The 21746-nt window shown below is 36.4% G+C and overlaps 1 non-coding gene across 1 annotated transcript; it reads right to left on the bottom strand.

Annotated features, from left to right (window-relative positions):
• Nucleotides 1-20348: 20348 nt before the first annotated feature.
• Nucleotides 20349-20455, bottom strand: LOC141675685 (small nucleolar RNA R71). Its single transcript, XR_012556326.1, has one exon. It is a non-coding gene; the product is annotated as a small nucleolar RNA R71 (small nucleolar RNA).
• Between the last annotated feature and the right edge of the window lie 1291 nt (nt 20456-21746).

The following is a 21746-nucleotide window of genomic DNA, read 5'->3' as shown; positions in this document are numbered from 1 at the left end:
TCTCAATATCATCTTCAACCATCACATCCTCCATCATAATCTTTTTACTTATCATGACCCACCACCACCTCCAACCACCGACAACCACCATTTCCGGGCACCACCAGAAAATCACCACCGTCAAATATAAAATCACCACCGTCAAATCAAAAATCACCACCTGAAAATCAAAAATCACCGCATCCGATCACGTGCAAAACAGAAAATCACCACAGGAGAAAAAAATCACTATATTCGGTCACTCTCTTTTTCAACCCGATGCGGGCATGGCCACCGCTTCAACCATTATACCAACATAATAACCACCACATCGTCATAAAATCATCAATTATCACCACCGATGAACAGTAAAATCACAATATTAAACCATCCAACCACCACTTACAATTTTTACCGCCACAATAACATCACCCATCACCACTTCGACCATACTCCGACCACCAGATAAGAGAAATCACCGGAGTCGACAAGAAAAACACCTTAATATGAAAACTAAAAATTCTTAGATCTGAATGAAAAATCACTAAATCGCTTCTGTTTCGAGCTTGAGCAGAGCTTTAATGGCGTCCCAATCGACTACAGGACTTTTGCACGTGAATCTCTTTTGTCTTCTATGTCTTCGACGATGATTTAATTGTAACATTAAATCTGGGTTTAATTGGCGTTTGTAATTCGAGCCTGATTAAATGGATGAGTGGAGGTGTTCATGATGGTGGAGACGACGAAAATGTATTGCCGGAGTTTCAGGTGGCGGAAGGCGGTGAATTTTAAAGGAGGAGAGGGAGAGAGAAAGAGTGGGGTCGGAGCCGACGACTGGCTTGGGGTGGAGCTGTGAGAGAAGCCGGCGGCGGCGATGGCGATGAGTGGGGGTGGGTGGGTAGGTTGGCTGGGGAGTGTAGAGAGGCAGTGTATATCTATGTATGTATATAACAAGTGTATGAAGAAATTGTTTGGCAGGTGAGAGAAACCAAGGAGATGAAAATGTGTGGTTTAGATTATAAAAGATTATTAAAATTAAGGGTCGAGATTAGATCTCATATCTCACCAAAATAGAGGTTCTTATTTGAGCAGCTATATATATATATATATATATATATATATATATATAGTAATATAGTAAGACTAAGACATGGTATGCATATTATATATAACTAAGTCATGGCAAAACATAAGAATTAACACAGAATATTAAAACATGATATGAACAAGAATAGGATTTGAAATTATTTGGAAAGCTTTTGATTATATAACTGAAAGCAATCTGCTAGTCTTTGTGTACAATTTGAGAAAACTTGAGAATAAACTTCGAAAATATGAACTGCTATCACTGGTACAAGATGTGTATATTATTTGCTCTCTAATTTCAAGTGTGTTTACTACTCTCTTCTTCTTCTTCTTCTTCTTCTTCTTATTCTTCTTATTTATAGAAGGATGAGGAGTCTAATTTCTTGAAACAACATCATTCTTTTTCTTGTAGTGGAGTTCTGCTTTCCTGAGTGGGAGGCTGCTTTCTTCACAGGATTTTGAGTCTGATTCCTCTTTCACCGAAAGTTGCTTTGTTTGGAGAATAATGCTGAGTTGGTCTCAGTGGGAATCTTCTTTTGTGTCTTCTTTGTCTTCTTTTGAATAATGCTAAGTTGTCTCAGTGGGAAGTGTCTTCTTTTGTGTCTTCTGCTTATTTTACGGAGAAATGCTGATATAATGAAAACTAGATACAAAATTTAAATACTGTATAATATCCTTTTTTTAAGTACTTTTTACCATTTTACCCTAATAATTTGGAGTAAAAAATATCTATATAAACTGATTACAATAATGAAATAAAGGAAAACTAAACAATATGAAATGATGTAAATTTGCATGAAATTTTTTGGGGGTATTTTGAACTTTTTTCTTTTTTTTTCTTTTTTTTTGAGATTTCAATCAGTGGAAACTACAGGGAAAAATATCCCGTGGCAGTCATCTTCGTTGTCATCTCCTAAATGAACCGGACTGCTGTCGTCATCGGAATCATAAATTGAATTTGCGAGTTGAAGTAATGATTCTTTGTATTGGCTTCTAGTTTTTGCTTGGGCTAATAATGCCTAGACATTTGATTTTTGGGCAAAGAAAGTGGTAACTTCTTTGTTGGTAATAAAATTTTGACTTGATAACCATTTTTGAATGATCTCTTTGGAAATCTTTCGGTCTTCTTTGAAATTGCTCCACCATTTGACTTTAAAGGACAAAATAATACATGATTGTATTTGGTTGAAATGAATTTTAAACTCCCACGAACAGACCCATGTAAGAAAGAAATTTGAACATAACATTAAAAGAGGAGGAAAACGTCTTTCGTATTCTGTGGGTTTGAAGTGTGTTTTGAACAGTTTTAGTTAGACATTCAGATGCATTTGGAGTAAGAATTTCTTCAATTGCTCCGAAGAAATCCCACCATTGAAGGAACCAAACAGGGAGTTCCTGAACTTGGATTTTGGTGTTGAAATAAAACAACCAGGAATGACTATTCTTCTGATTTTGAATAAAGAATGAATTATGCCATGCTTGCTGGTAATCCCAGTAGGAATATGAGGAGCAGTGGTTTAATTGTCTTTTGAAGTTTGAAGGAAAATTTTTTGGACGGTGGAGTTCTTGGCCCCATTGACTTGGGTGGATGACCTTTTGTATTTGACATGTTGGGTATGAAGGCGTTGAGTGTTCTCTATCCTGGGCGTTGTAAAAATGTTTGAACGTGACCGATTCAGTAGATAAGAGAATGGCTTGATAATAGTCATTATTTTTTTTATAGATCCCAGGGTTTGAACATCCATCCTTTAGGGAAAACATTTGAAATTGCTAGAGAGGCATCGTCATTGTTAAATCCCCTTTCGACTGATACTATTTTTTGATGGTTTCTTTTGGTATAATAATTAGAATTGGATTTTGAAAATTTTGACTGACTAACTACTACCTCCTGGTTTTGCATTTTTGGGGTATCAATTTCTAATTTTGACATAGGTCTCTGAGGAACTAAGAGGGTTGAGTTTTGAAAACTGACTGTTTGTATAGTTTGAAAGGGAGTATTTGTAGGTTGGCTGGAAGAAGTGTTTTGTTGGGTAACTTTAGTTGATTTTTTTGAAGAGCTTTGGGAGGCTGTTGAGGGATTTTGGATGTTGAGGCCATGGGCTTTGATGGTTTGAAGGGCTAGAAATAAGTTATTGTCTTCTTCATCTGGAATTACCTTATCGATCCAGGATGTGATCGGTTTTCCTGAAGAAGTACTCGCTTTGCTTTGTTGAGTGACCGGGAGTTGTCCGGAAAAGGCTGGGGTTTTTACCCCACCTCTGCCTTTTCGAGGCATGAGACTATATGTTTTGTAGAAACTCACGGGTCAGGAAATCAGGGACACAATTCATATCTCCCTTAATGTGTTCAATATCAAAATAAAAAATGCTTAATAATGCTTGCCATCTAGCGAAAATTTGTTTTGATGCAATATTTTGGACATCTTTTTTGTAAAACCTCTTTTGCAGATTTACAATCGACTCTAAGGAGAAATTTTTGATTTAATAAATCACTCTAAAATTTTATAATACATAAAGCAATTATAAGTATTTCCTTTTTTATAGTAGAATAATTTCTTTGACAATCATTCCAATGTGCAGATGTAAACTGGACTATTTGTTCTTTACCATTGACTACTTGTTTTAGTATACCGCCATATCCTAACTCAGAAGCATCTGTTTTAACTTCTTTAGAAGCATTTGGATCAGAAAGGTGTAGACAAGGGATTTCTAGAACCTGAGCTTTGATTTATCGAACAATTTCGGTATGTTCAGATGACCAAGGGACGGGGTTAGTTTTAAGGCGGTCATGTAAGGGCGTGGCTATCCTATTGATGTTTGGATAGAAGTCTAGGACATAGTTGAGACTTCCTAAAAATCTTTGGAGTTGGGTTTTATCTGTGATTTTATCGGGAAATTTTGTTGCAAAAGTTAGGGCTCTTTTAATTGGTGTAACTGTTCCTTTTGATATGTAGTGGCCAAGAAATCTTACACGAGTTTGAAATAGGAAAATCTTGGATTTTGATATGACTAAACCATTTTTCCTAGATACATGGCAGAAAGTTTTAAGGTGTTTGAAATGTTGTTCAATAGATTTTGAAAAAACTAGAACATCATCAATATATACTATACAGAATGTAGAATAGTCATTGAATATGTCATTCATAATTCTTTGGAATTCGCTAGGGGCAGTTTTGATTCCAAATGGAAGGACATTCCATTCATACTGTCCTAATTGGACCGTAAAAGCGGTTTTATATCTATCTTTTGGGTGGATTTGAATCTACCAAAATTGTGATTTTAAATCAAATTTGGAGAATATTACCGAAGATCTTAATTTTTGTAAAAGGTCTTTTTTATTAGGTATAGGGTATCGTGCCCATCTTAAGGCTTTATTTAGAGGCTTATAATTGATAACTAGCCTTGGTGTCCCTCTCTCAATTTCAGCATTTTTGTTTACATAGAAAACTGCACAGGACCACGGGGATCTGGATTTTGATATGATTCCTTTGGATTCGAGATCAGTGATTTCTTTTCTGCAATGTTGTTCTAGGTCGGAGTTCATTTGGATAGGTCTTGCTTTTGTTGGTATTTCCTTCTCATCAAAATCTTTTTATAAGGTAAATCAATCATATGTTGTTTTCTATGCCAAAATGCATTTGGTAAGTCAGAACAGAGTTCCACTTCTATTTGTTTTAGTAATTTTAAGATTTTTTCTTTGATAAAGCGGTCTTGTAACTGCTTCTCAATCTTGTGAGAGGAAAGGTCTTATTTTAGATGGGATAATTGTATATGTTTGCCTTGTATTAATGCATTTATCTCGTTATTATATATAAAATATGCCTTTATTATATTGAGGTTCCTTATTTTGGGTTTTTCAAGAAATGGGAAGGTAAGTTTGGTGTCATGGGTTTTGAAAGTAATACCTTCGTAGGTGACAGTATAGGGGGTTAAATTGAAGAAAGGTGTACCTAATATGACAAGATGATGTATTCCTTTAACTAGGAGAAAAGATGTCTTAATTTGGAAGGTTTTATTATTGATAGAGGCATCAACCTTACTAACTACATTGAGGTTTGAGTTATTAGCGGCGGTTAATTTTTTGTTGGTATGTTGATGAAATCTTTTTGGTATTATTTCTTCTTTAATGCAATTCAAATATGCTGATAAGTGGCATTTTATACCACTTAGAACGTCTTATAATGGCTTGAATTGATATCTTTAAATCAAGTATTTTGTGTATTTGATGCGTTTTTCTAGTGTTTTTGCATTTTAGGGTATTACTTGTGTTTGAGGGGGAGATTTCATCAGGAATAAGCCTAAGGGAGTGCTTGGCATTGCAAGTGGGAAGTTAGGAGCAGAACGCAGCAGAGAACGGGAGCAAAATAAGCATTTTTCCAGTAAGGTGCTGGGAGCCCGATCAGCCTGGCTGGGTGGCCGCTTAGGAAGCTGGGCGCCCGTTCAGGGGCGTAGAATTAAATACTGATTTTTAGAGTTCTATTTCTGTTAGACTTCCGACTTCTGAGATGGTTCGGTCTTGTGGGGCTTCTATATAAGTAGTTTCAGAGACGTTTCACAGAAGAATAGTGGTATCAATCAAGGAGCAAGGAGAGAAGGAAGAAGACCGTTTTAGCACATCGCAACGAAGAAGAGGAAGCATAGTTTTCTTGTGATTCTTTTATTCGTTGTATCAGTAGATGCTAGTTTTATTTACTTTGAACCTTATTACTCTTGTGACGTACTCTGGTTTTAATAAGTATTCTTATTAGTTATTCTTGTGTGTTATTATCATGTTTTCATATGAACCCATGGTGACGATGAGTTTTATCATGGGCTAATCGTGATCATGGGGTCGTAACGGATTTACTATGGAATTATTTAGTTAGTTGTTTAATACCTTAGTGTGTGATGATTGTATGATATCTAGTATAGGTTGCGCTTATTCATCTTATGTGCGTCGCGAACATATAAGATAGGGTGTTAATCTCTTGTGAAGCGACAGTGGATCTTGAGGTTTAGAACTTGCCATGCTAGCATAGGTTCATGTTTGTGTATGCATGATTAGTGGGTAACTCTAACTGTTTTACTTGCCCTGTATAATCATAAGGAATAACTTGTGCTTAAATTGTTATGTTGTCAAATTCTGTAGACATATAGGGTCTCAACATAATTGATGGCTATTCAACTTCTATCTTAATTGTGGATGTTTGGTAGAATGGTATTAGTACAACGAAAGTTGTCTTTTATCAGTTTCGTGTTGTTCGATTAATATCATCACCGTTACATGCTGAGGGTAATAACAATAACTATTGAAGGAAGTAGTAATGAAGTTATGATCTCATGTGTGTTTAATATTGTTAATTCAAGTGTCAATTAAGTGTTTAATTCTCGTAGTTAATTATAGTTAATAATTAGTTAATCAAATCTACGTGTTATTGTCTTGACATTGAGAAGTAATCATACATTGGTGAGTAAGTGTTAATTGAACATAATTAGTCTGAGTCTCTGTGGGAACGAACTAGAAATTATTCTATATTACTTGTGAACGCGTATACTTGCATGAATTATTAGCGCGTGTTTTGTGCCTAACAAGTTTTTGGCGCCGCTGCCGGGGACTCAGCATATTTGTTTAGTTTATGTACTTACCATCAGTGGTCATTAGGACTCATTGATTAAGACGTGTTACTTATTATTTCCGGTTGTGTTTCAGGTACTTTAGCGAGCACTTATGCAAACACGTTCTCGTACTCGCAAGAGGACTTTAGATACGACTGAGGAGACAGACTCAGTTCTTGATATTCCGGAGAAGATAGATTTTGAAGATTCGGATAAAGAGAGTGAGCAGAAAGAACCAGTAATCATGGGTGATCGTATAGTTCCGGCAGATCCAGCTCTCATGGACTTTTCTTGACCTAAAATTGATGACATTCAGTCAAGCATCCTTCATCCGGCTATTCAGGCTAACACTTTTGAAATGAAGCCGGACAGTATTCAGATAGAGCATTGTTAGGTCTCAATATATTTGTAGAAGGGGGGTTGAATACAAACAATACCGTTTAATCGAATAAAATGCGGAATAAAAAAGTGAAACAAAATTCAAGTTAAATAAAACTATTATTAAACTTTAAAGGTTTTACAACAACGGTATCGTTTACAAGGGATTAATCTCAAATAAATTATTCCAAATCTAGAATAAATTCGACAAACTTTTTCTATTTTTGTAATAAAAAGGATCAGATGCTAAATGCAATTTGAGATTAAGTTCTAGGGATTTTGATCCGCTAGATAGTTACACAAGAACAAGAAAAGGATTTCTAGTGGTTAAGATTTAACAATAAATACTAGAAATGAATGTCCTGAGATATTGCAGTTGAGAATAATAAGTTCACTGCTTTCTGTTTTTCTTTCTGTGTTCGTGAGTAGTTGGCTGTATTCAATTCCGTCTGTTGAGAAATCAGCTGCTGTTGTTAAGTAAACAAAACAATCCACTTAATCCAGAAAGACTTTCGGCAAGACAATTCATTTGAACTAGAAAGACTTTCGGCAAGACAATCCATTTGAACTGGCAAGACAATCAAATGAACTGGCATGACTTTCGGTATGACTATTGATTGTCATACCGATTGTCTTGCTAATACAAAAGATAGTCTTGCTGAATTAATATAGAATATTAATTCAAAATCAATTCTGAAAATACATAATATTAATTCAGAATTAATTAATCAATTAATCAATAAATTAATCTTTGCAGATATAATTTATTTTCTTAATTAAATTATACGACTTAATTAATTAATAGAGAATTAATACTACTCTTGAACAACAACCATTCTTCTGAGAATCTTCTGATAATTATGAATCAATTCCACACTTCAATGTTGACACTCGATGTACTGTCTGGTTCATGAGTGACTAACTTCCGTGACGTTTCTTCATGCCTTGACTTTGATACTCTTGATTTTCTTCAGACTAAATCCTTGTAATTAATTGATACCCTGACGAGATCTTCGTCACTTGATTAAATCCACAATCTTGATTTATATCATTGAGGCTTGATCAATTTCTTGAGCTTCTTCCAATGAATTAAGTCATCAAGTCTGTAGAAGAACAATGTTACTTAATCCTTTGACATATGTTACTATGAGAGATCTCTCTGACGATAGAACCACTATTTACTTGTTACATCCTTATTTGAGTTGAGTTAAATCCTCGAATAAACAAATAGGCTATGAGATATGCGTTTTAATCTCCCCCTATTTGTTTGTTAGATAATAACAACAAATACCTAAAGGATAACTCAACTAACAAATAAGAAAAAGATATAAACAATAATGCAAAGTAAATAGCAGAAAAGTTCTGGATTATATTTAACATTTTCCAGATTCCAAAAGAAATTTACAAGTGAATACAAGATAGATGTTCCTCTAGACTGAACATATAACTACATTAGTCTATCTTGATTCATAAAGCTCTAATCATATTACATTGAGTTTTGAGCTAATTGAATTCAGTTGTCTTCCCTTCCGAATTCACCTTCTTCCAAATCTTGAAGCAACTCCTTGTCAAAGACACGATCCTTTTCAGAAGTGAAGCTGGCTGGCCTGACTGGTTGAACTCCAACTGACTTTAGCTTATTCTTGAACTGATTGTACCTTTTAATATTCTTTTCACAATAAGCTTGAATTAGATCAGCTGCTTGAGTTTTCAACATGGATGAATATCCAACAGTTCTTAAGTGATGTTCCATCCAGACAAGATGCCTAGCTGAGTAGTCTTTAAGAGATTGTGAATCGAGCTAGCAGATTTGAAGACAGTCAGACTTAAAGAATCTTACTTGATGAGGATTGTTGACCACTTGAGGACTAGCTCTGCTGGTAAACTCTTTGAGCCTTTCCCGAAGAACTTCATTCAATTCTGAGCTTCTCTTGACTTTGTTGAGAAGAACCCAAATCTCTAATAAAGAACGATTCTCAAACAGATGAAGTGACACCTTGAAGGATCCTTCGCTCTGACAATATACAAATATGCTCATTTCATTTAGAGATCTGTCAAGGCAGCTGTGATCCTTGAGACTTCAGTCTTTATAGCATTCATGTACACGTCATTTTTTGGATTAGAGATCTCCAGCTTGTCCAGAAGATGTAGAAACTGTCTATCATTGTTTGTGCTTAGCTGAGGCAAATCAAGTACTCTCTTAGCTTCATCCCATTTTTTACCAATCTTCAGTCTGACATCTCTTCTCCTTTCTTTAGCTTTAATATCATGAAGACGTTGCTTTTGAAGAGTTTCTGTTCTTTGGATGTCTTTCCTCATGTCAATGATCTGGGATACCTTTTTGAGTTCAGCTTCTTTTCTTTTCAACTCTGATTGCTGCTGCTGAAACTCTTTCTCAAAAACAGGATCCACTTGCGCTTCCTCTTCCCATTCTCCAAAATCACTTTCCTCCTCAGCTTCAAAGAAACCATCTTTATCTCCCAAGACTGATTCAGTGGGAACGTCATAAATATCAAAGTCATCCTGTTCTCCACTATAGTAGACATCATCAGCCTTGCCTGTGCCTCCAGCAGAAGAATCTTTTTCTTTTCCCTTTCCACTTCTCCCTTTCTTCTCCCCCTTAGTTGAGGAATCCTCTACAGACTTTCCCTTAGATCCTCCATGACCTCCATCACCTCCAGAGCCTGAGCCTCCACCAGACGGCCCTTCCAAGAAAGTCCTTTGTTCTTCATTAGGGTTTTGAGAATTTTTGATCATGAAGTACAAATGCTTCATCCCTTCATTGAGATGTTCCATGCCCGTCTCTATCTTCAGAAATCTGGAGGAATCCAGTGAATGATTCATTTCAACCAAGTCTTCAAGAGAAGTCATTCTTGTATGGAGAGAGCAGAAGTTTGAAATGTCTTCAGCTGATAACGTTGGAGATGCCTGAATTGAGTTAAGCTTTGGTACAACAGATGTCTTCAAATATGATATTTCAGTCCTGATGAGAGCCAACTGATTATTGACAGAGGTAGATGAAGAAGACCGTTCAACCACTTGTGCTTTGAATGATTTAGCTTCAACCTGACTTTTTGTAAGTTGTTCCTTGAGATCAGCAATTTGAGCTAACAGATTTTCAGTGTTTGTGTCTGTGTGTGCGCTCACCTGAATATCTCTCCTGTTTGATTCACTCAACTCACGTGCTTGTGTATCTCTCAATATAATTGCTCGTGAGGAGTCTTCCTGATGCTGATCTTCTGTACATGTATTTAAAATCACCCTAGCCTCTTCAAGAGAGGTCAGTGGTGGTGCAATGGGAATTCGCGAGTCCCGATCCTCAGTCAAACCTATCTTTTCATGTGAAATAGATGTCTGAATTGCTTCAGGGATAGATTGACCGAGTTGCCCTCCACTTTCTCCAGATAAATCTGCGAGTGGAGAATCCTGTGAGGGAGCCAGAGGTGTTGGATCTGGGAGGGGAGAAAATGACTCTATTAAAGGTGTCTGAGAGTCAGATTTTCCCTCAGAAGCATGTGACTGCTCTTCTGCCATAACTATGGCAGACACTGTAACCGACTCAATGTGCACTCCTCGCTCCGTGTCCTGAGTATCATCTATTGGTCTGTATGCTTCCATTGTGAGTAATGGAAGTGTGCTTGACTCAGTACAGGATGCCATGGCCCTATGACGAATTTCAATAGATTCATCCTGTTGATAGAATGTCTCTAGTAACTGTTCACTGGCCATATCAAAGTCCATGTCCTGTTGGGAGGACAAGGATGGGCTTTCAGATGCCTCAGTACATGTTCTTCTTTTCTTGGGTAGAGGCAAAGCTGAGGGTTCATTCACATCCAACAACATACTACTTCCTACTAACCTTCTAGGCAACATTTTAGACAGTGAGGGAGAGGTTGAGATAGGTTGTGACTCTGTGTTTTACTCTATGACCTGGGATTGAAGCTGTGGTTCTACAACTTCATGGTCAGTCCTATCAACCATTGGGGGTCTTTCAACAGAAGGAGGAATAGTTTGAGTTTGAGGAATTATTACCTGCAGAGGAAGAGCATCTGATGTTTGAGCCTGGGTGGTTTGAACCACTAGAGGTTGAGCTTGCTGTTCATGACCGGGAAGATTGAAGATAGGTAAAGGAATGTAAGTGGCCATGAAAGCAGATACAAGTACTGGAACTTGCATGAATTTGAAGGTTGTGTCTTGGCGTGTGTAAATCTTTTTGCTTACTGGAGGGGGTTCAGTTACTGAAGAGTTAGCAAAAAGAGCTTTATGCTCAGGTGAGAGAAGATGTTCTGCTATGAGCATGAGAAAACGAGCGTAGTAGCACGAAACCCTACGATTTGTAGAATGATCACGTAAAGCAGTAGTGAGACGTCTCAGAAGAATGGGTAAAAGTAGTTTGCCAAAATTGATCCTTTGATTGAAAACAACCGCAAGACCAATATACTGCAGAGTGGAAGTGATGTTGTGAAAGTTTGATTTAGTGCAGTTGGCAAATACTTTAGAAAGTGTATCGAAGAAAATGTCCCATTCAGAAACCAAATTGGATTTAGACAACTTGGTTAAGTTAATCACCCCCTGATAGTGAATAGCATGGAAAAAGTTTGAAATATCATTTTCAGAGGGCAAATTACAGAAATTGTCCAATGGAAAATTTAACGCACAATTGACGACTGTTTCATCAACTACATACTGTGTGTTTGCCACGGTGAATGAAAAAGATTTAAAATCATCGGCCACAGTAGAGGTTGTGCAAATCAGTCTGAGCAGATCAACATTTAGAATCATATTTGATTTAATAGCAGAGCTAACAATCGAATGGTCATTTAAAAATCTAATCCATGGCTTAAATTTTTCCACATCACATTTATCTGGATTAAAATAACCAACAAGATTATGCGAGACAATTTGGAAATTGAGAGCCATTAAAAAATATAATAAAACACACACTTTCAGAATTTTAAGAGTAATATTAAGAAAATTTGAATTAATTAAATTAATTTAATAATTCGAATTAAATCAATTATATCCGAAAAATTTGGAAAGTAATGTATCTCGTTAAAGTTCTTAACTCACAAAAGCAGATATGCAAAATCACAAGACACAAAACCAAATATAAATACACAAAAAAACTGATTTTGGGGAAAAATCGAATTGAAGTATTAAAAACAAAAAAATGGGCAGCACTTCTGTATGTATATACGTGTATGTATATATAACAGGAGTGAAGTTTTGTTTGCTGAGTAAAAACTCGAGCAAGAAGTATCAATGGAGGCGGTTTTGATCTGTTCGAAATGAGAGAGAGAGAGAGTGAAATAAGAGAGAAAACTGTTGGAATTTTGAAAGAGTGAACTGAATGAATTACAAAACAAAACAAAAAAAACAATAAGTAGAACAACTGGTATGACAATCGAGGAAAGTCATACCGATTGTGTTCCCGATTGTCATATCAGGCAATTGAGAAACAAACATACTAATAATATAACTGGTATGACAATCTGATAGTCATACCGATTGTCATACCAGTACTAAATAAAACAAATATTATCTGAAATAAATTTTATTACTGGCATGACAATCAATAGTCATACCGATTGTCTTGCCAGTTATAAAATTAAACTGAATATATAAAAATAAACACTTATATGTACTGGAATGACTTTCAGCAAGACAATTTCAATTGTCTTGCCGATTGTCATTCTAGTATAAAATTAAAACAAATATATATATACTGAAATGACTTTCAGCAATTTCAATTGTCTTGCCGATTGTCATTCTAGTATAGAATAAAAAGAAATATATATATATATATATATTATATAAAACAAATATAAACAGTTTTTAACAAATACAGAACATATTAAAAATTACAGAAAACTACAATAAATACTAATATAGATATGGCAGAAAATATTTACACAATTAAAATATTTCAGAGATAATTATATTTTCAGTCCAAAAATAGATTTCTTTTGAATTTTAGCAAATAAAATTCATAGAAAAATATTTTTAGAGAAAATAAAATATTCCGAGATATTAAAATTAACAAGTTGAATAAATAAAAAAGATAAGATAATAAAACTTACATAGAAATAAGCAAGAAATTATGGAAAATATGATAAAATAAATTTGCAAATGAATTTTTCATTTATTAAAAATTCATTTGTAAATTCATTCAAGAACAAATTTCAGATATTCACAAGTCTAATCACTAAAGCTATTCAACATACCCAATTTACCAACTAATCTGGTAAATGTGGATTCATCAAGAGGTTTAGTGAAAATATCCGCTATTTGTTCTTCTGTTGGAACAAAAAATAGTTCAACAGTACCATTCATGACGTGCTCTCTAATAAAATGATACCTGATATCAATGTGCTTGGTCCTTGTATGCTACACAGGGTTGTTGGTGATGGCTATTGCACTTGTATTGTCACATAGAATAGGTATTTTATTCAATACAGAGCCATAGTCCCGTAGCTAATTCCTAATCCACAAGATCTGAGCACAGCAGCTTCCAGCAGCAATATATTCGGCCTCGACCGTTGAATTTGAAATTGTTTGCTGTTTCTTGCTGTACCATGAGACTAGTCTGCTACCTAGGAATTGACAACTCCCTGAGGTGCTTTTTCTATCAACAACACTTCCTGCGTAATCTGAATCTGTATATCCAACAAGGTTAAAACTAGATTCTTTAGGGTACCAAATACCTAGATGTGGTGTTCCCTTAAGATATCTCAAGATTCGTTTAACAACAACGAGATGAATATCTCTAGGATCTGCTTGGAACCTTGCACATAAGAATGTAGCATACATAATATCTGGTCTACTTGCAGTAAGATAGAGTAACGAGCCAATCATACCTCTGTAGCTTGTGACATCTACCTTAATGGAGTTTTCACATGGTCCAAGCTTGACAGCTGTAGTTGACGGAGTCCTTGCTGATGCAGAATCCTCTAGATTGTACTTTTTGAGGAGTTCCTTGAGATACTTGGAATGACAAATAAAAGTTCCATCTAACCTTTGATTTACTTGTAATCCAAGAAAGAATTTCAGCTCTCCCATCATGCTCATTTCAAATTTGTTGTGCATTAACTTAGCAAATCTCTTACAGAGATTATCATTAGTAGAACCAAATATTATATCATCCACATAGACTTGGACTAATATAATATCATTGTTATGCTTATTAGAAAAGAGAGTTTTGTCTATGACACCTCTAATAAAGCTATTTTCAATAAGAAATTCAGAGAGAGTGTCATACCATTTTCTCGGAGACTGTTTGAGTCCATATATAGCCTTGAAAAGAAAGTAGACAAAATCCAAATGATCTGGATCTTCAAAACCAGGAGGTTGCTCTACATATACCTCTTCATCCAGCTTTCCATTCAGAAAGGCACTCTTGACATCCATTTGATAAACTTTAAAGTTAGAGAATGCTGAAATGCCAGAAATATCCTGATGGCCTCTAGTCTAGCCACTGGAGCATAGGTTTCATCATAATCAATGCCTTCAGCTTGAGAATACCCTTTAGCTACCAGTCTTGCTTTGTTTCTTGTAACCACACCATCTTCATCTAGTTTATTCCTGAATACCCACCGAGTACCAACAGCTTTCTTGTGTGTAGGTCTAGGTACCAGTTTCCAGACTTGTTGATGTTCAAACTGATTGAGTTCATCTTGCATATCAATCACCCAATCTGGATCAGTCAGTGCTTCCTCAATCTTCTTAGGTTCCATCTCAGAAAGAAATCCTGAGAACATACACTCATTTGGAGTAGCACGTCTAGTTCTGACTCCAACATCTGGATCACCAATAATCAACTCAAAAGGATGAGCATTATTCCAGACGGTCTGTCTTGGAAGATTTGATCTTGATGATTCGCCTTGAAATTCATTGGGATGTTGTGTCCTACTAGTTGATCCTTCAGCATCTCCCCCTGAGTTGTTGCCATGTTGACTTGAAGATTCTCCATCAGTAGCAGTGGTATCTCCATTGTTGCCAAAGTTTCCATCACCATTACCTTGAGTATCATCATGATTAACAGGTTCTTCACCAGCAACAACCTCAGGTTCTTGATCATGTTTTGATTCTGAATCTGACATATCATCAAACTTCAGTTTCTCAGAAGGATCTTCAGTTTGGATACTAGGGAGTTTAGTGTCATCAAATGTAACATTGACACTTTCAGTTACTTTATGTTGATCAATAATATACACCCTGTATGATCTTCTTCCATATCCAACAAAAATACCCTCATATGCCTTTGCCTCGAATTTACCACGACGATCATCTCCATCCTTGAGCACGAAACATCTGACACCAAATACATGAAAGTATTTGATAGAAGGTTTCTGTTCATTCAAAATCTCATAAGGAGTTTTCATGAAGTCTTTGTTGATTAGAGTTCGATTCTGAGTATAACATGCAGTATTGACAGCTTCAGCCCAAAAGTACATTGGAAGACCTGATTCACTTAACATCGTTCTTGTAGCTTCAATCAATGTACGATTCTTCCTTTCTACCACTCCATTTTGATGAGGGGTTCTAGGAGCTGAAAATTGTCTGGTAATCCCTTTGTCTGTACAGAATCCATTGAGAAGTGAATTCTTGAATTCTGTTCCATTATCTGACCTTATTGCTCTAACAGGGACATTAGAATCTAACTCGATCAACTTGATATGATCAATCACAACTTGTGGTGTTTCATCCTTAGAGTGAAGGAATAAAACCCACGTATACTTGGAATAGTCATCAACTATCACAAGACAGTAACACTTCTTTGACATCGAAAGAACATTAACTGGTCCAAATAAATCCATGTGCAATAATTGCAGAACACCAGTTATGGAGGATGTGTCAGTGCCTCTGTGACTTGCTTTCTTTGACTTTCCTTTCTGGCAAGCCTCACACAGTCCTTCTGGGGAGAATTCCAGCTAAGGCAGACCTCTGACCAATTCTCTTTTGACAAGAGAATTCATTGTTTTGAAATTGAGATGAGAAAGTCTCTTGTGCCATAGCCAACTCTCATCTGACGAAACCTTTGCATAGAAACAATTGACTTCAGGATTGCTTCCAGAGTTCATGTCAGCTACGAACAGATTTCCTTTCCGGATTCCCATCAAGGAGGGTTTTTCATTTTTCTTGTGCAGAATCTGACACTTCAGCTTATCGAATAAAACATTGTAGCCGTTGTCACAGAACTGACTAATGCTAAGCAGATTGTGTTCAAGTCCTTGCACAACATACACATTTTCAATGATAACATTTCCAGCTAGCAAACAACCATATCCATCAGTTAAACCTTTGCTGTTATCTCCAAAGGTAACCACTGGGCCAGCTTTCTCAACCACATTTGATAGCAGGGCTCTATCTCCGGTCATATGTCTTGACGATCCGCTGTCAAGAATCCACACTACCGGTTGTACCTGTTTAATGCCCTGCAATACAAATGGATTAGACCTTCTTTGGAACCCAAGCTTGGTTGGGTCCGGCATACTTGTAGAATTGGCCTTTATCAGGCAAAACAACATTCTTAACTTTAATGTTCTCAACTTTCTCAATGACTGGACATTTGACCTTGTGAACAGCCTTGACAAATTTCTGTTTAGGCTTAGGCACAAATGTCTCCTTTCTAGCTTTAGGAGGACTAGCCGTCTTAGACCTATCATGCTTCCTATTATTCACATGCTGACGAGGAGTAGTCTTATCATTAGAAATATGCTTACCATTAAAATAAGTAAACATCAAATTAAAAGCACAAGACATACAATCAGGAACACCACATGCTTTATGAGAGGGATTAACAATAGACAACTTATGCATGGTAGATATGGCATTTGTGTTATCCAACTCATGTGTGTCTGAGTTAGTCTTAGTTGCTTTCACAACTTTGACTGGAACCTTTGACACACTTGACTTGGAAACAGCTTTCTCATTAGCAAGATCTTCAGCATGGATTTCTTCTTGAATAATAAATGAGGTCTCATCAAATGGTTCAGCAATTAATTCTTTATAGAGGGGTTCATCAACACCCTTAAGCATATGTGGTACTTCCCTACCTTTAGCACAGTTTATGCCTAATTTTCCAATAGCAACATTGTAATCATAACCTATTCCAGATGTTTAATTAACAACTTGCTTATTGTAAAACTCTTTGGACTTCGAACAAGAATTAAAGTAAGCTTTAACCTTAGCCTCAAGACCGGTGATCTTGTCTTTGAGAATAGTTTCGAGTTGTCTATAACAGTCAACTCTATTCTCTAGAAAAGATACTTGTTCTTTTAATTTATCTTGATTAATGTGCACAAATCTTAATTCATTGACCTCTTTCTCAAGGTCTTTGATTTGTTGATTTAACATTTCATTATCACGACGAGCACAATCTAAGGAACCTCCTAGATGATAAACTAATTCAGCATCAGTAAATTTTACCTCTTTTCTTGATGATGAGGTGTTTGCATCACTAGCCATGAGAGCAAGAGTCCCAACTTCTTCATCTTCACTGTCAGTATCATCCCAGCTTCTTCCCTTTGCCATGTAAGCCCTTTCAGATTTACTCTTCTGATTAGAATCATAAGAGTTCTTCCTAACTTTTTTTGGCTTCTTGCATTCTGTGGCAAAGTGTCCCAATTCATTGCAGTTGAAGCATCGAATGGTGCTTCGATCAACCATCTCTGTTTTGTACCCTCCACTGCTGGTGTTAGAGGATGAAGATCCAACTTTCTGGAATCTGTTGTAGTTGGACTTGTACTTGAACTTGGGATTCCTCTTGAATCTGACATTGGAGAATCTCTTGACAATCAGGGTCATTGACTCATCTTCCAATTGCTCCAGTTCTTCCAAGGAATAAAAATCATCTCCTGATTGATTTGTAGTAGGAGGATCAAATTCTACTACTATCACATTTTCTTCAACCTTGGAAGACTGTACCATTCTTTCTGACTGTTGAGATTGTTGTTGATATTGTGGTTGTTGTTGTTGTTCTTCAGCTACTAGAGCAGTAGACGTGTTGACCACTCTTCCTTTCCCGTAGACTTTCTTCTGCTGAATCTGCTCCAACTCATAAGTCTTTAACACACCACAGAGCCTTTCCAAAGAAATCTCACTCAGATCTCTAGCTTCTCTTATGGCAGTGATTCTATGTTCGAGATGAGTTGGCAGTGTTAAAAGGAACTTTTTGTTGACCTCCCTGATGGAATAGTATTTACCATTAATGTTCAGGTTGTTGATCAATACATTGTACCTCTCAAACACTTCAGTGATTCCTTCTCCTGGATTGGATTTAAATTATTCATACTCAGAGGTTAGGATTTCTAACTTGTTCTCCCTAACTTCCTCTGTGCCTTCATTAATAACCTCAATAGTTTCCCAGATGTGTTTGGAATCTTTACAGTTCATCACATGTCTATTCATCAAGGGATCAAGGGAATCTACTAAAATTAATTGAAGGCTAGCATCCAGGGAGGCTTCATCTTTTTCAGCAGGAGAAAAATCCTCAGGATCTTTCACATAAGTTCTAGCTTTGGTAATCACCACATCATTTTCTATTACCTCTGGTTCAATAACCATCAGAATTTTTGGACCCTTCTTTAACACTTCCAGATATTTGGAATTTGCAACTTGTAAAAACAATAGCATCTTCTTCTTCCACATAACATAATTTTCTTTATTGAATAGTGGAATTTTAACGGTTCCAACTTTTTGTGTAGTCATTATGAATTTTTGAGTAAATAAAAATTCAAGGAGTGAAAGAATCACAAAAGTCTAGGATCTTGATTTATTCGTTAATCAGAAGGCTCTGATACCAATTGTTAGGTCTCAATATGTTTGTAGAAGGGGGGTTGAATACAAACAATACCGTTTAATCGAATAAAATGCGGAATAAAAAAGTGAAACAAAATTCAAGTTAAATAAAACTATTATTAAACTTGAAAGGTGTTACAACAACGGTATCGTTTACAAGGGATTAATCTCAAATAAATTATTCCAAATCTAGAATAAATTCGACATGAACTTTTTCTATTTTTGTAATAAAAAGGATCAAATGCTAAATGCAATTTGAAATTAAGTTCTAGGGATTTTGATCCGCTAGATAGTTACACAAGAACAAGAAAAGGATTTCTAGTGGTTAAGATTTAACAATAAATACTAGAAATGAATGTCCTGAGATATTGCAGTTGAGAATAATAAGTTCACTACTTTCTGTTTTTCTTTCTGTGTTCTTGAGTAGTTGGCTGTATTCAATTCTGTCTGTTGAGAAATCAGCTGCTGTTGTTAAGTAAACAAAACAATCCACTTAATCCAGAAAGACTTTCGGCAAGACAATTCATTTGAACTAGAAAGACTTTCGGCAAGACAATCCATTTGAACTGGCAAGACAATCAAATGAACTGGCATGACTTTCGGTATGACTATTGATTGTCATACCGATTGTCTTGCTAATACAAAAGATAGTCTTGCTGAATTAATATAGAATATTAATTCAAAATCAATTCTGAAAATACATAATATTAAATCAGAATTAATTAATCAATTAATTCAATTAATTAATAAATTAATCTTTGCAGATATAATTTATTTTCTTCATTAAATTATATGACTTAATTAATTAATAGAGAATTAATACTACTCTTGAACAACAACCATTCTTCTGAGAATCTTCTGATAATTATGAATCAATTCCACACTTCAATGTTGACACTCGATGTACTGTCTGGTTCATGAGTGACTAACTTCCGTGACGTATCTTCATGCCTTGACTTTGATACTCTTGATTTTCTTCAGACTAAATCCTTGTAATTAATTGATACCCTGACGAGATCTCTGTCACTTGATTAAATCCATAATCTTGATTTATATCACTGAGGCTTGATCAATTTCTTGAGCTTCTTCCAATGAATTAAGTCATCAAGTCTGTAGAAGAACAATGTTACTTAATCCTTTGACATATGTTACTATGAGAGATCTCTCTCACGATAGAACCACTATTTACTTGTTACATCCTTATTTGAGTTGAGTTAAATCCTCGAATAAACAAATAGGCTATGACATATGCCTTTCAATCATAATTCTGTTTCTTTCGGAGGTGCTGCGACTGAAGACCCCAACATGCACATCAGGAATTTTGTCGAGATCTGTAGTACTTTCAAATATAATGGTGTGACTGATGAGGCTATCAAGCTGAGGCTTTTTCCATTCTCTCCGAGGGATAAAGCTAAGGAATGGTTACATTCTGAACCAGCTGGGTCCATCTCTACTTGGCAAGATCTTGCGCAAAAGTTTTTGGTGAAGTTCTATCCAATGGCGAAGACTACAACTATGAGGAGTGCTCTTACTCAGTTTGCGCAGCAACCAACAGAATCTATGTGCGAAGCTTGGGAGCGCTACAAGGAGATGTTGAGAAAGTGTCCACATCATGGTATGCCTGACTGGATGGTGATCACTGGTTTCTATAATGGTTTGGGGGCCCAATCTCGTCCCATGCTCGATGCAGCAGCTGGAGGCGCCTTGTGGGCCAAAAGCTATACTGAGGCTTATAATCTTATTGAAACTATGGCTGCAAATGAGCATCAAAACCCAACTCAAAGGATGATGCGTGGGAAGGTAGCAGGTGTTCTGGAAGTCGATGCAGCTATAACTATTAAAGCGCAGCTCCAAGCGCTGTCTTTGAAGGTCGATTCTTTAGCCACATATGGAGTGAATCAGATAGCCATGGTCTGTGAGCTTTGTGCAGGTTATCATGCTACGGATCAGTGTTCTCTTGTTAATGAATCTGTTCAGTATGTGAATAATTATCAGCGACCGCAGCAGCCTGTGCCAGCTACTTATCATCCTAATAACAAAAATCATCCCAATTTCAGCGGGAGCAATAATCAGAATGCTATTCAGCAACCATATCAGCAAGGCGTAAGTAAACAGTTTAATCCACCTGGATTCCAACAACCACAACATTATGCTCAAAGGCAATCATATCCTCAACAAGGAGGTGATGCTCCACCTTCTAGTGCTAATTTCGAGGAACTCAAGCTGTTGTGCAAAAGTCAGGCTATTTCTATCAAGAGCTTGGAAAATCAGATCGGTCAAATAGCCAATGCAGTGCTCAACCGTCAACCTGGCACACTTCCCAGCGATACTGAAGTGCTAGGCAGGAAGGAAGCTAAAGAGCAAGTCAAAGCTATTATCTTAAGGTCTGGAAAAGTTGCTGATGCTGAAAAAGCGAAAGACGGAGAAACTGAAGTTGTTGATGAAGAAGAGAAGCAAAAGGAGAAAGCGGCGGAACCAAGGAAGACTACTGTTGAAAATACTCTGCCTGAGGGTAATACAGGGGAGAAATAGCTCTATCCTCCACCACCTTTCCCTAAGAGATTGCAACAACAAAAGATGGATAAACAGTTCGGTATGTTTCTGGAGGTGTTCAAGAAACTTCACATCAATATACCTTTCGCTGAGGCTCTGGAGCAAATGCCTAGTTATGTGAAATTCATGAAGAGTATTCTTTCAAGGAAGGTGAAACTGGATGACCTTGAGACCGTTGCTATAACGGAAGAGTGCAGTGCTGTGCTGCAACAAAAATTACCTCCAAAGCTTAAAGATCCAGGTAGCTTCACCATTCCTTGCACAATTGGCAAGTTGTCTTTTGACAAATACCTGTGCGATTTGGGAGCAAGCATCAATCTGATGCCGTTGTCTATCTTCAAAAAGTTGAATTTTCCT

The sequence above is a fragment of the Apium graveolens genome, chromosome 7 (assembly GCF_009905375.1).
Source record: "Apium graveolens cultivar Ventura chromosome 7, ASM990537v1, whole genome shotgun sequence".
Classification (NCBI taxonomy): Eukaryota; Viridiplantae; Streptophyta; class Magnoliopsida; order Apiales; family Apiaceae; genus Apium; species Apium graveolens.
Note: the sequence above shows the minus strand (reverse complement) of the source record. Positions and strands in the feature narration are given on the sequence as shown.